The 12,656-nt window shown below is 58.4% G+C and overlaps 1 protein-coding gene across 2 annotated transcripts in view; it reads left to right on the plus strand.

Annotated features, from left to right (window-relative positions):
• The first annotated feature begins 9,417 nt into the window (after window positions 1–9,417).
• Window positions 9,418–12,656, plus strand: part of KCNN1 (potassium calcium-activated channel subfamily N member 1) — a 65,653-nt gene continuing 62,414 nt past the window's right edge. Inside the window, exon 1 of one of the 2 annotated variants that reach the window (XM_075902761.1) lies at window positions 9,418–9,892. The gene's annotated coding sequence lies outside the window, so the exon portion shown is untranslated. Of the gene's footprint in view, window positions 9,893–11,087; window positions 11,564–12,656 lie in introns of those variants that run through there. The other variant, XM_075902760.1, reaches the window with a different exon arrangement.

The following is a 12,656-nucleotide window of genomic DNA, read 5'->3' on the forward strand; positions in this document are numbered from 1 at the left end:
TCTAGACTCTAAAATCTAAAAGTTTATGAATAAAAGAAAGAAAAGGTGGAGAATGAGGTTGTTAAAAAGATACACGATCACCACGTTCTTGGTGCAGGCTCTTAGCAGAGATATTACAAACAGCTAGGCTATGTCTACACTGGCATGATTTTCCGAAAATGCTTTTAACGGAAAAGTTTTCCATTAAAAGCATTTGCGGAAAAGAGCGTCTAGATTGGCAGGACACTTTTCCGCAAAAGCACTTTTTGTAGAAAAGCGTCTGTGGCCAATCTAGATGCGCTTTTCTGCAAAAAAAGCCCCGATGGCCATTTTCATGATTGGGGCTTTTTTGCAGAAAACCAATCTCTGCTGTCTACACTGGCCCTTTTTCTGAAAAACTTTTGCGCAAAAGACTTTTGCCCGAACGGGAGCAGCATAGTATTTCCGCAAAAACACTGACAATCTTACATGAGATCGTCAGTGCTTTTGCGGAAATTCAAGCAGCCAGTGTAGATAGCTGGCAAGTTTTTCCAGAAAAGCAGCTGCTTTTCTGGAAAAAGTGGCCAGTCTAGACACAGTCCTAGTTTAAAAGTCTCTGGTGCACATCCTATGTCAGGATGGGTCCACGGTTCTTCCCGGCTCGCTGTCCCTCACAAGGCTGCATCTGGGATCAGGAGCAGAATTGAAGACAAGATGGAGACCGCCACATGGTCTTTTATATCCATTCCTGGTGTCTCCCAAGTGGAGCAGGTCACATGGCCCAGTGACCTATCCCTCGCATGATATTCTTATCAATAAACTAGGCAAATGCAGCTTAGAAGGGCTACTATAAGGTGGGTGCATAACTGGCTGGATCACTGTACTCAGAGCGTAGTTATTAATGGTTCACAATCCTGCTGGAAAGGTATAACTAGTGGGGTTCCGCAGGGGTCTGTTTTGGGACCGGCTCTGTTCGATATCTTCATCAACGATTTAGATATTAGCATAGAAAGTACGCTTATTGGCTGTGTCTAGACTGGCCAGTTTTTCTGGATAATCAGCCGCTTTTCCGGAAAAACTTGCCAGCTGTCTGCACTGGCCACTTGAATTTCCACAAAAGCACTGACTTCCTACTGTAAGAAATCAGTGCTTTTTGCGGAAATACTATGCTGCTCCTATTCAGGCAAAAGTCCCTTTTGCGCAAAAGGGCCAGTGTAGACAGCTGAGATTTGTTTTGCGCAAAAAAGCCCCGATCGCGAAAATGGTGATCAGGGCTCTTTTGCGCAAAAGTGCATCTAGATTGGCCAGGATGCTTTTCTGCAAAAAGTGCTTTTGCGGAAAAGCGTCCGTGCCAATCTAGATGCTCTTTTCCAAAAATGCTTTTAATGGAAAACTTTTCCGTTAAAAGCATTTCCGGAAAATCATGCCAGTCTAGACGTAGCCATTAAGTTTGCAGATGATACCAAGCTGAGAGAGGCTGCGACTGTTCTGTAGCATAGGGTCATAATTCAAAATGATCTGGACAAATTGGAGAAATGGTCTGAAGTAAACAGGGTGAAGTTTAATAAAGACAAATGTAAAATGCTCCACTTAGGAAGGCACAATCAGTTTCACACATACAGAATGGGAAGCGACTGTCTAGGAAGGAGCACGGCAGAAAGGGATCTAGGGGTTAGAGTGGACCACAAGCTGAATATGAGTCAGCAGTGTGGGGGGAAAAAAAGCAAAACGTGATTCTGGGCTGCATGAACAGGTGTTGTGAGCAAGACATGAGAAGTCATTCTTCCGCTCTACTCTGCGCTGGTTAGGCCTCAGTTGGAGTCTTGTGTCCAGTTCTGGGCACCGCATTTCAAGAAAGATGTGGAGAAATTGGAGAGGGGCCAGAGAAGAGCAACAAGAATGACGAAAGGTCTAGAGAACATGAGCTATGAAGGAAGGCTGAAAGAACTGGGTTTGTTTAGTTTAGAAAAGAGAAGACTTGAGGGGGGACATGAGAGCTGTTTTCAGGTATCTAAAAGGGTGTCATAAGGCGGAGGGAGAAAATTTGTTCATCTTGGCCTCTGGGGATAGGACAAGAAGCAATGGGCTTAAACTGCAGCAAGGGAGGTTTAGGTTGGACATTAGGAAAAAGTTCCTGTCAGGGTGGTCAAACACTGGAATAAATTGCCCAGGGAGGTTGTGGAATCCCCATCTCTGGAGATATTTCAGAGTAGGTTAGATAAATGTCTATCAGGGATGGTCTAGACAGTATTTGGTCCTGCCATGGGGGCAGGGGACTGGACTCGATGACTCTCGAGGTCCCTTCCAGTCCTAGTATTCTAGGATTCTATGAGTCTGTAATCAGCCGCGATATTGGCTGGTTTGCAGGTTTCCAGATCCATCTCTCAGGTGTGCGTTGGGCACCTTGAGAGCCATTGTTCCTGGAGTCTCGCTAATTAGCATAGTCATTGACTGAACAATTGCTCTTTACAACAGGCAGTCTAGGGCCATTGCTGTGTCTCAGACGGAGAACATTCCCAGTATAAGCACAGAGTCCGTATTCATAACGCTACACCCAGACATCACACAAGTACATGAGTAGCATATATAGAATCAGTAGAAAAGAAGCTTTCATTCGACACCTCACATGGCCCCCTTTGTACAGACTTTGGGGCAACCCCCCCTCCATGGGTGCAGCAGTGATCTGGCTGCTCCCCTTAAAATCCAGTAACGTGACAGTTGGCCCCCGCCTCCCTGCTTTGCCTTTATTTTGGAGCCCAAATGGTTGAATGCTGGAATCTGTAAAATGGGCAGAAGGCACCAGCTTCCTTCCCACGCTTTGTGGCCAGGCTAGAGCCGAGCGGGCTGCTGGAGTCACACTCAGCCAATATCTCTGCTGCAACAGGAGGCCGGGTCAAGCCGCGAGGCTGGCGTGACTCCCTGGAGCCCAGAGGAGAAATCCCTGAGCATCACCCTGCACTGTTCATCCTGCTTCCCTAGAAGCTGGGAGAGCCGATAGCCCCAAGTCTGTACTTCCCTTTCCCAGTATGCTTGCTGGCCCTTTAAAGGGGGGTTGGCAGGAGCAGCTGGTGCCCTGAGGTGCTGAGTTGGTCTCCCTGGTGCAGACAGGTTGCAGCCGGCTGCCTGTGAGTAGCGAGTGTGTTTGTGTTGCTGTTGTCGCCGGCTTTGTCGCTTCTCTCTGGCGCTGCGCCACCCTGGGGCTGGGCTGCTCAATGGCTCCTTGTGCCTGGCCCCAGCTCTTTGTGAGCTGACCGGTGTCGGGTTGCACGGCTTTACGCGAAGGGCTCTGGCTCCCCGGAGAGCCCCCGAGTTGCAGAATGGTTTCACCCGTCCTCTCCCAGTGCCTTTCACAGGGCCGCCCTGGTGGTGAGGCGGGCGAGTGCCCGGAGGGGTTGCATGGCCGGTCTGTGGGACTCTGCGGGGGCCTGGGATGGAGTTGACCCCAGGGGTCTAAAGGAGCTGCTTGGAGGGGAGGCCGTGTGGGTCACCTGGGGACTGACTTGGCTGTTCTTCGCCTTTCCCCTGCTGGGATCCAGCCCCCTTCTGCAGTGGGGGAGGGCGGGAAGGCTGCGAGCTAGAACAGGGGCGTTCCAACGTTTTTTTTCTCGTGTCCCAGTTGACAAAAATTGTTGAGGCCGCGACCTGACAGAATGTGAGTGGAGCCTGGGCTCTGGGGTGGGGCGGAGGATGGGCTTTGGGGTGTAGTAGGGACTCCAGTGTTGGGGGGGGGTGGGGCAGGGGCAGGAGGGACTGACTTCAAGTGGTGCCCGGGCAGCAGTGCCACAGGGGTGGGGGGGTCTCCTGGCCCTGCAGACCCTGCTGCGCTCCAGAAGCCGCCAGCAGCAGGTTCCCAGCCAGTAGGAGTGTGGGGCTAGTGCTGGGGGCAGGGGCAGTGTGTGTGCCCCACCACCGCCGAGGAGCCGGGCCTGCTGCGGCCACTTCTGGGGCGCAGCGCAGTCTGCGGTGCTGGGACGGGCAGAGAGCTGCCTCAGACCCCCCCCCCCCTCCCAATTGCTCTCCTGATCCCCCTGTGGCAACAGGACCACCTGCCCGACATTCCCGCGACCCGTCCTTTGCAAACTGCTGAGCTAGAGCAATAGCCCCTTGATCCCATGGCCCCAGCTGCCAGCCGCTGCACGGGGCCACTGGCCGTTCCCCACTGGGGCCGATTGCTCCGAAGGGCCCCAGGAGTGAGAAGAGCATAGGGGGAAGGGCAGAGCCCCCTCCCCAGAGAGCCTGGTTTCTCCCCCCTGGACTCTTAGTCGAGCCTCATGGCTGGAGCCCTGGACTGGGGCTCAGGAGATCCATGTTCAGTCCCCAGCTCTCCGCAGTCTCCCCCCGTTGCAAGCTCGTGCAAATCCCCGCATCTCTGGTTCTCCACCGTCCGGGTCCCCCCTGGGCCCGCTCTGACGCTGAGCACTTAGAGGCAGGGTCTGTCCTCCGCTGTATCTGGGCAGCGCCCTCGGCTCGGGAAGGGAGGCCTGCAATTCTCGGAATGGGAGCAGCGCTCCGGTGCAGCTGGGGCACGAGGCAGGACCCGGTGGCGGGGCTGGGAGGGGTGCGAGGTGGAGCTTCCTGGGGATCATCTCGACTGAGGCCCCCTTGTGCCCCACTCAGACTGGCCCTGCCCCCGAGATCTTGCCAGGACAGGCCCTGATCCTGCCACGATGCCAGCGTTTGAGTTCGGTTCATGCACGGGGCCTGTGTAGCCACGGGGGAAGGGAGGGGGAGGCTGCCTCTCATGAAAGGGTTAAAAGCGAGTTAGGACGAGTCCCCTGAACCAACCAGGGCCCCAGAAACCAGGCTTTCAGGGGGGGGGCTCTCCTCCTCCCCCCATGCTCTTCACTCCTGGGGCTCTGATCCGGTGTGAGCCGTGGGCCTCTGCTTTTCTGCTTTGCTTGTAGCACCCGGCTTCTATAGGAAGTATTGTCTAGACCAGGGCTACTCAACTTTGGAAGCCCCGGGGGCCACAATGATATTCACAGCACCTGCCGAGGGCCGCAACTTAAGTGAGGTTGCATATCCATGCAAATATATATGCAAATATATGCAAATAGCTTCTTTCACATTGCCGGGCATGAATACAAAGATTAAGCCGCGGCGCCCGACCCAAACGTGGCCAGTCGGCACCTCTCCGGCTCTGCGCACAAGGCTAAGCAGCCGACACGTCCCACAGTGCCCCGGTGCTCCCGGCACCTCCTCCCTAGGGCCTAGAAACGCCGACACCCTGCACCCGTTTGTGCCAGCCAGCCCGTCCGCTTGTGTCTTTCAGTGCTCACCCCGCCAGGGAGCCGTGTCACCATTGGGGAGCGTGGTCCCAGGGGGGCCACGTTCAAAGGATCCCACCTGTTGAGCCTCATGTAAACCCAAACCGCCCCACGGGCTGCGTGTTGAGTAGCCCTGCTCTACTGGGTAAAACTGGGGACTGGGAGTCTAGACTCCTGGGTTCTCCCCACAGTGCTGGAGATGATGTGGGGGGCTGTTGAATTTGGCCTCATGCTCCGAACGGGGTGGGAGACGGGGAATCAGGGTTTCTGGGTCTATCCCAGGCTCTGCTACCGACCTAGCGTGCAACCTTGGGCAAGTCACGTCCTCTCTCTCCCATCTCCAAAATCTTTCCCCTCCAGCTGAAGCTGGTGTCTGAGCGTGTCAGCTGGCAGGTGCCGGGCGGGACGGGATAAGGTCAGCCAATCCCTGGGGGTCTTTTAGAGGTCGCGGGGCCCTTGCTCTGCGGCGGGTCTCAGCAGCCGGCGGGGTGCGTGCGGGAGAGAAGCAAGAGGAATCCGATGGCAGATGCGATAGCGACGCGCCGTCCCAAAGGCAGCCCAAGGACACGCGCCGATCCTGCCGATCCACCAGGAGAGTTTCGAAGCCGCGGGACTTGGGGTGTAAGTGAGACAAGGCTGGTTGGACTCCAGCGCGGGGCACAGAGCCGGCGGGGGAGGGTTTCTGATGAAGCACCAGGACTCAGATGGGGGGGTAGCTGCCGCTTGGGCCAGGGGGTAGCGGCCAAGCAGCATGTGTGGGGAGCTGGGGGTGGAACAGGTGGGGTTCAGGGCTGAGGGGCATTGGTGGGGATGGAGAGGTAGGGGGTGGGCGGAGCAGTGGGTGCTGCCGGAGGGGGCTTCCTTTGCCTCCCTGCCTCCCCCTGGCCACTCGCCTGTTCTAAGAGCTGGCAGCCCTGTGCTCTCACAACCCCGCCCCACCCAGCTTTGCCTGGTGACTCTGCTTCTAGGAGGCCTGTCTTGGGGTCAGGCCCCAGCCCAGCACCCCGGGGGCTGTGACCTGAAACAGCTGGCGTCTGTGCAAGAGACACATTTTCAGGCCCCTTGCTAGAAGCCATGGCATGGGCTGGGGGGGTGCAGGGTGGGCAGAAGAGACTGGGGGGGGGGTGGATCTTCTTGCCCTGGCACTTGGAACAGAAGGGGTTAAACTCTGCAACATCCCCCCCTCCCTTCAGGCTTGTAAATTACACGGAGAGCCGCAAGGGACCAGGCACCCCAGAGCTCTGCCCCCCACCCCTGGATTGGGCCCGCGAGCCCCGTGCTTGTGGCTGGGCGTGGGGGCCGCGGCTGTGGGTAAGAGCCGTGGAATCTGCTCGGCATCTCGTTTAGCTGCCTCGCTCTCCCCCAGGGAAGCTGGACCACATGGTGATGGATGGGCCCCCTGGAAGCAGAGAGCAGCCGGCCTGGCCTTCCTGGCTGTACGTGGGGCAAGTCCCCAGGTATTTAGCCCCAGTGGGGCCCATCGTTATTACTGGGATCACAGCAGCAACGGGCGTGTCCCATCCATGCCGGGCGACAGCCAGAGACAAGCCCAAAGAGCTCACAGGCTGAATAGAGGAAGGGTGGGAGGGGAAACTGAGGCACGCAGCAGTGACGGGACTTGCCCCAGGTCCCTCAGCAGGCAACGGTGGAGCCAGGATTAGGGCCCAAATCTCTTCTTCCTCCTCCCTCCATTCCCCGTCCAGTGCCCGACCACTAGGCCTCACTGCTCTTGGCCACAGGCTTCCACAATGCAATTTCCAAGGGTGCCGGCCACATCCTGATGGGGTCTGTGCTTGGCCCTCCTGGGTCGTGCCTGCTGTCCTGGGACTGGGGGTGCGTGTGTGTGTGTTGGGGGCGAGATGGGGACGCTTGGAAGGAGTCTTGGTTTAGTTGCTGGCCGTGGGGTGCTACCCGGGGTTGATGGGTCTCCCCCTCTCTGTGTCCATTGGCCCCAGGCTCCTGCCAACGGGAGCCATCTCCCCGATCCCCCCCCCCCCGCCTTTTGAGAGCAGGGGTGCGGCTGGCGGCTGCTCCCAGCTTCACTTCCCCGCTGTGCCGGGCCTGTGTCCGCGCTGGGGGGCGACGCCGTGACGGGTGGCACTTTACCATCTGAGCAGCGGGAGCGGCTCCCTTGGCGGGTAGCAGGAGTAGGCTGCTATCCAGGGGATCCCGCCTGCTGGGGTCACGTCCCTGGTGGGGTTTGTGGGATGAGCAAAGCAGCCCCTCCCCCCCAGGAATGGGGAAGGTGGGGGGGCAGGAGGGATTTCTTTGGCTCCTCCCGTGTCTCCCTCTGGCTCTCCCCATACCCCCCATGGCAAGGTGGCTGTGATGGGGGGGGCATGCCCTGGCAGGCCTATGTACCCCGGCAACCCCCCTCCCAGAGCAGACCTGGCCCGTAGGGATGTGTGTTGGGGGGGGGGGGATTTCCTCTCCTGCAGTGGGAGCCCCGTGTCCCCTCCCCCCATCTCCCACCACTGTCTCTGCAGATACGAGTCTCGCTCCCAGCTGCTTGCAGGAGCAGCTTGGAATATCCCCCCCCCCGGATTTCCCTGACCCCCCCATCGCCCAGCTGGTCTCCCCCTGGTAAATTCCAACCCCCTCTCCTGTCAGCGGCTGGGGAATCCCTCCGTGTGGGGGATGCCCTCCCCCCCCGCCTGGTTTATTTTCGGAGGGGGAATCCTGCCAGCTCAGAGCTGCCACCCCCGTGAGTCGGAGCCAGGCTCGGGGGAGGCTGGTTGATGGATGGTCCAGCTGCCTTTCCTCGTGGCGGGGAGGGGGGGAGGCAGGGTCTGCCTGCTGCCATGGCAACGGGGCATCTCCGCTGCAGAGGAAAGGGGGGGCGCCAGGAGCCAGCGCGGGGGCGGAGGCGGAGGCGGGGGGGGGAGGCAGTCACGCGCCAGGAATCCTCCACCGGGCTTCCCCATGCGGCACGGAGGCGGATGCTGATCTCATGGGGGGGGGGGGGGGATTCCTGGAATGCAGGAGCCCTGCTTGGAAGGAGGAGGAGGGAGAAAATACCCCCCCCCCCCATTGCCCCCTAGGCAGCAGGGGGCAGGGTGCGGGCCTCCTGGGGGGGGGATGCAGGGCAGAACTGGAAGGCAGCGGGGAAGGGGGGGGGCTTTCTTTCCCAGCGGAGTCGGGGTGGGAGGCTTGTTCCATCCCTCAGGCGCAAGGGTGGGGGGAAGTTCGGGGGTAGGACTGGGGGGGTGGGTTTGTCTCTTGGAGGGGGGGGGCTCCCATTGAATATTCAGAAACAAGGGGCTGGGGGCTTGGTTCCCTGTCCCTGCACTTGGGGGGGGGGCAGGGCCATTGAGTCCCTGGTCTGGATGTGTTGGGGTACCCTCCTGGCCCTGATCACCCCCCTGGGAATTGCCTGGGAGATGGTCCCTGCCGCATGGAGTCCCTGCGGTCATTCCCAGCTTTGTCTGCTCCGTGCCTCAGTTTCCCTGCTCACCCTTGGAGCGTTTTGCCTGAAAGCGGTTCGGGGCAGGGCCGGTTTCTCGTTGGGGCTGTGCCGCACCACGGGGACCCCAGCGTGGCCTCCGAGTGAATTGCAAAGAAGGCATCAGCCCCCTTCTGAGCTGGGTAGGTGCCAGGGGCGGGGAGGACAGTGCCAGGCCCCTCAAAGACCAATTGCACTGGCATGAAAACCAAATTAGAGCCGGCTGGCCTGGCGCTCGTCCTTTGTCTCCCTCCTCGAGCCTTGATCGACGCAGGGGCGGGCGAGCGGCAGAGCGCGACTCTTGTGCAGCTGCGGGCACTTGGCAAAGTCACGATTCGCAGCGGCTTCCCCGGCCCTGCCCCCAGCTCCGGAGAGCAGCAGCTGCGCCCGTTCTGCGCCATCGATTGCGGCTAGCTCGTGCCGAGGGGCGGGAGGGGAGACAGGCAGAGGTGCCTGGGAATTTACAAAGGCAGGGCAGGGGGCGGATAAGCATGCCCCCCCCCCCCCCCCGACCACGGTGGGTGGCTTTTTTCTGCCTACGTAGGATAAGGGCTCCTGTTTTCTCATCCTGCTGAATAAAGACAGGCCAGAGGCGCTGTGAATGGGGCATAGAGATTCCTAGGCCGGAAGGAATGCTGCATGGCCAGGCCTTTTAACTTCCCTAGTGTAAGCGTGGGGCTGCTCTCCTGCTCAGGGTGGAGCCCGCAGGTTAGAATATGAGCAGACAAGCCGGAGTTTGGTGGCCTGGCTTCTTTGTGACAGGCGGACTTCTGCAGCCATTCCGGCGATGCTGGGAGGGCCGGCTGTGTTGCTCCTGCAGCCAGGAATAAACCAGGCCGGTGTTCCTTCTCCGGGGAGTGTCTCCATAGTTTTTTGGGGAATAGCGTGCTCGCCGGGCCTTGGTCACGAAAGAGTTAAATTTCAGGCATTCTGCTAACTCTGGAATCTGCTCCGTGCCGAGATCACAGAAAGCACATTCAAAGTCTCTGCCGTGGGGAAACGAGAAAGTGGCTCCGTGCTAAGCCGCTAAGCCGAGGGGGAAAAGTGTCGGGAGAGGGGAGGTCAGGCTGGTGGGACTTCAAAGGCAGAAACCAGTTAGGAGGAGCCTTGTCTTGCTGCGGATGTGGAATTTACCCAGCATTAAGCAGAACAAACGCTGGGGAGTCAGCAGCCACCGTGTAAACGTAGATCCCGACAACAGATTTCCCCCCGGCTGCAGAGACAGGTACAAATTCCGAGCGTGTGTGCGATTGTGTGTGTGTGTGTGTGAGCAGAATCACAATAACAGGTGTGTTACTGCAATCTATGAGGGCCTGGGAGAGCTCTTCTATTGTGGGCAAAGTTATAGCCCTCATTTTAGATACGGGGAAACTGAGGGAGAGGGGCGTGGCTTGCGCAAGATCACACAGCCAGTCAATGGCTAGATACGGGAATCTGATTGTCTGGTCACTGATTTTCAGAACACTAGCCGCTACCACTAACAGTTGGAAAATTGATGAGGGCAGAGTGCACCAGAATGGGGGAAGGGGATGTGTAAAGGTAGGTGCTTGCAGTTCGATATTGAACCACTAGGCGTGTCTGTGTGCGGTACCAAGTTCTAGGCAAGCCATGGTAAACAAAGGTGGTTGAGGCTGGAACACGAGTTGTGCAGAAGCCAATAGTCTCGGCCAGGGCTATGCTTGGATAGTGTTGCTGGCACAGCCCTACCGGCATGCTATGCTAGGGGATAGCTTATTGGAGCCCCAGGAGTGAAGTATGCTGTAGTGACAAATGTACATTTTTGAGGGGGGAACTTGGGTTTGTATTGGGGCTTCTGCTGACATGGCCCCATCTGTCCAAGACACACCCTGACCAAGAGCTAGAGCAGGCCGATGGCTTTAGTGTAGACGTGTCTTGGTGTCTGTAGGTTTGTGTAATCTCCTGCTTAGGAAAGGCTGCGATTCTGTAGGACAGGAGATCCCGGCGTGTGGGTGTTGTGGTCATGGGGGTGCCCATGGGTGGCTGGGGTCGGACACCCCACCCAGTCCTGCAGCTGTCTCTTGGGGAGGGTAGTGAGAGAGACCGACACCCTCTGACTCTGCCCTGGGAGGCACCCCGCTCCCTGCAAACCAGACGGTTATTGACAAACTGGAGGGAGTTCTGAGCAGGGCAAGAAGAACGACGAGGAGGCTGGAGGGCTGGGGGGAGCCGGGTTTAAAACACCTGCCAGGTGAGGCTGGTCTGAGTGGACCTTGATGGGAGAGGAGCTGGGAACAGTCAGACGAGGGACAGCGCCAAGGGGCAGCGGGCTCCTCTGTGCCGGAGTCACACGGGGGGGGGGGGGATGTGGAGGCAGCGCAGAAGGACTTGCCGACGGCCCTGTGCTGCGTGCAGCCCCCGTCTGCCTCTGGAACCCGCTCGCTCTCCGAGCCGCAGGGCTGGGGAGGGAGGGAGAGGCCAGAATTTGGCAGCCGGGGACAGAGACGGTCGGCCCCAGCCAATAACAATAAGGATGCGAGGAGAGTGACTCCTGTCTAAAAATAACCCTCCCCGCTTGGCAAGAGCAGGTGGATGCAGGGGGAGGCGTCAAGGTCGCCAGCCGGAGCAGAGAAAGCCCTGCGTGTGGGGGCGGGCGCCCACCCTTCACCCCACGGATCCCACGCCCATCCAGCTCCGAGCGGGACCCTAAAGCTCAGCCGGCAGCGGGGATTGTGAGCCTCCCCCAGGCTGGCAGACAGCTACGGCCCATCTCCTTTTCAAGCGTCTTCCCCGTCGGCTCCCCTGAGCCGGTCCCGGGTGAGTCCCACGGCCAACTGGCAGCGGGCCCCATGCCCCAGCCCGGGCCGGGTGTCTGGCAGGAAGTGGTCTGGCCCCCCGCTCTAGACGAAGACCCAGAACCGAGCTCCACAGCTGGCAGGTAAGGGGTAAGGAGGCAGGTAATCGGCGCCGGCCGTGTGTTCTGGGGATCGGTGCGGAGGGAGGGGGGATCGTCAGCGACTTTTCTCCCCCCACGCTTGGCTTTGCATTCTGGGGCTGGTCAGTGTGGTGGAAACCAAGGGCCTGTTCGCTGGTAGGTGTTTGTGGCTCCCTCCCCGTGTCCTGGGGCTCAGGTTGAATCTCAACTTTCCTTGCACAGGCAGAGGGGAGGGGTGGATTTTCCTGGCTGGGGGTGAAAGCTTGGAAACGTGCCCCTAAGAGACTCAGAATCCAGCCGGCGAATAAACGGAGCCTCGGATTAATTGGGGGAGGGGAGCATCTCAAGGGTTTTACGCTGATCTGGTTCTCGAGGTAGGCCTGGCCCGATCTGCAGGACACAGTACGCGGCAGGTGCTGCAGAGAACAATGGCGGATTCCCCCTTCCCAGTGGAGAACGGCGGGAGACACGTGGTCACAGCACACCTGGCCACGACAGAGACCCCGATCCTGGACTGAGCAGCCTGCTCGTGTAGCCAGTCCAGGGCTGGCTGCCGGATGGACTGAACCGAAGGTGCTGGGGAGCCAGCTGAAAACAGCAGCCCCTTGGGTACCGGCTCTGTACCTGTGGAGCCGCAAAATAGAATCAGAGAATCATAGAACGCTAGAACTAGGAGGGACCTCGGGTCATTGAGTCCCATCCCCTGCGCACACGGCAGGACCCAGCCCTGTCTAGCCCATCCCTGACAGGTGTCTGTCCAACCTGCTCTTCAATCTCTCCAGAGATGGAGATTCCACAACCTCCCTAGGCAATTTATTCCTGTGTTTCACCACCCTGACAGGAACTTTTTCCTAATGTCCAACCTAAACCTCCCTTGCTGCCCATTGCTTCTTGTCCCATCCTCAGAGGCCAAGAAGAACAATTTTTCTCCCTCTTCCTTTTAACACCCTATTCGATAGATACTTAAAAACGGCTCTCATGTCCCCTCTCAGTCTTCTCTTTTCTAAACAAAACAAACCCAACTCTTTCATTCTTCCCTCCTAGCTCATGGGCTCTAGACCTTTCATCCTTTTTGTTGCTCTTCTCTGGACCGTCT

The sequence above is a fragment of the Pelodiscus sinensis genome, chromosome 19, assembly GCF_049634645.1.
Source record: "Pelodiscus sinensis isolate JC-2024 chromosome 19, ASM4963464v1, whole genome shotgun sequence".
Taxonomy (NCBI): domain Eukaryota; kingdom Metazoa; phylum Chordata; order Testudines; family Trionychidae; genus Pelodiscus; species Pelodiscus sinensis.